Genomic DNA, 2451 nt, shown 5'->3' on the forward strand with positions numbered 1-2451 from the left:
TTATTATGCGCATAGGAAAACGTTCCACTCTCTTCTCACGATGCGATACAGCTTTAGGGAGTTAAAATACAAAAATTTTGATAAAATGTTTTTTGGATTTTTTGTTAAGGGTCCCCATTTTCTTGGTGTTATTGCTAATATCAAACAAAGATGGGGGTTGTTAGTGACCACAACAATGGCGATTCACTGTGAAGAACCAGTTATCTCTGCTTTTCTATTGAATTTCAACTTCTGAAGCAGAAAAATTTTCATATGTCTAAATTTTGTTATGGACAGATAGAGTACATTACGCCTTATCCTATCAATGATACTTTGTCTCAACCTTTTCATATTCCAATTGTTTGTTTCCTCTGGCTTAGTTCTTGTATTCACACCAGACATTACTTGGTCTTTTAAAGATAAAATAAGGTCTTCTCTGCGTGTTGGCTTTTAAAATATGCTCATTTTTCATAGGTAGAGCCTCTGCTGCCCGCAAGCGTCCATAGCCTCGACAGGGTTACCTGTTACCCAGCAATAATCCTTTATCCTGCTTAAGGCTATTTACAACTTTTCAGAGGAAAACCCTTTTTGACACTTTTTCCTTTTTTATTCTCTAAAGAACAATGTCTTGGTTTGGTGGCCAAATTATGACACAGTCATTCACTTGATTTACACTTTTGCTGAACAAGTTGGCTCGTGATGAGACCCCTTGACTTTTGATTGCAACAATCTTGAGTCGTTGCCCTGTTTTGGTAGACAGTATTGGCAAAGTCAGCAAGTTATAATATCTGTGATCATGATAAGCCGGCTCGTGATGAGACCTCTTATTCTTTGAGATACAGTGTTTTTTCGGATTGTTCCTCTGAATGCTGCGATTTCCTTTAGCAGGGAGGAAGTCATTGTTTTTCCTTAAGAAAGCTCTGGACGACAATAATAGAGTTTGAAAACATCAGCTTTACAGAGAATATTTATTTTATTATTGATACCTTTCATTATGCTGATATAAAACAATTTCTTACCAAAGGTTGCTTTCATCAAATTTTTGAAGTTGAAACTAGTATCATGTCTAGGCTAAAGTTAACTCTACCTGTCAATAATAAAGATCAGATTTTTCGAAAATTTTTGCTACTTGTACAAGCGAAAAGCTCAAAATTTGATAGAGAATTGGTGTCTTTTTCATGAACCCTTTTAGTCACCATCTACAACTGGTTTTATTTATAAGAAAGAGAAAAACAAATAAAAACTAAAACTATCCTACAAAAATAGAAGAGTGATCTTCTATGGAAAATATATTTTAAGAATTTGTCCATTAACAGGCAAAGAATCTCTTCTACCTGCCAAATCCTGCAACACAAATGTCGATGGGCCTATGACTTCTACAATCTGAAAAGGACCAAGCCACAGTTTCTGAAATTTTGTATGTTTGCCCTTTTCTTCATGAGCCTTATCCCATTTCAAAACTAAACCTCCCATCTGAAAATTCTTTCTGGTCATTATGCTTGAGTCAAAAGAGGATTTTATCAGCGCTTGGTGATGAGCATGGGTTTTCTTAGCTTGTTCTCGTCGTTCTTCTAATTTACTTATTTCCATTTGTCTTAGTTGTATGGAGGAGGTAGATACCTCATCGATGTGTTGTACTAAAGACAAAGAGGGGATGACTAAGTGAGTTGGAAGAACTACTTCTTTCCCATAAACTAAATTAAAGGGAGAAGTGCCGATTGAAGCTTTCTTCGTTATTCTATCTGCCCATAAAGCATTTACCAACGCTTTGTGCCAATTCTTTTGGTTTTGGTCGACTGTTCTTTTAATAATCCTGATCAGGTTTTTGTTTGTTGATTCAGCCAATCCATTACCTTGCGGATAGTAGTTGGCCGAATATTTCAGTTTGAACCCTCTTTTACGTGCAAAATCAGTCATTGTATTTCCAGAAAAGTATGAAGCATTATCAAACATTAAGGCTGTTGGAAATCCAAACCTAGTGATTATAAATTGATCTATGAATTCAATAATGTTTTCAGAATTAGCTGTCTTGAGAGGAACTGCTTCTACCCATTTAGTAAAATAATCTGTTGCCGTGAGGATGTACCTATGCTGCTTAGAAGAGTGAGGAACGATCTCACCTATTATGTCCAAGCCCCACTGACTGAATGGTTGCTCGATATTAACCGGCTGTAGTGGCATGGACGGTTTCTTTTGTTTCCCTGCAGTAGTCTGGCAGATTTGGCATTTCCTCACGTAACTGTGTGAGTCTTTGAACAGCGTGGACCAATAATATCCTGCACGTAAGATTTTATGTGCAGTAGCGTCTCCAGCATAGTGTCCGCCTGCTGGTCCATCGTGGAGTTCCTGCAAAACCTTTTCGGCTTCAGTTTTCTCAAGACACCTAAGAAGCACAGAATCGTAATTCCTTTTAAAGAGAACATCATTTATGAGCCGGTATTGTTTAGCTTTCAATCTCAGAGCTCTTTTCTT

This window comes from Pinus tabuliformis, chromosome 4_2 (assembly GCF_031772625.1).
Source record: "Pinus tabuliformis cultivar Carrire ecotype Pingquan chromosome 4_2, CPIR1, whole genome shotgun sequence".
Classification (NCBI taxonomy): Eukaryota; Viridiplantae; Streptophyta; class Pinopsida; order Pinales; family Pinaceae; genus Pinus; species Pinus tabuliformis.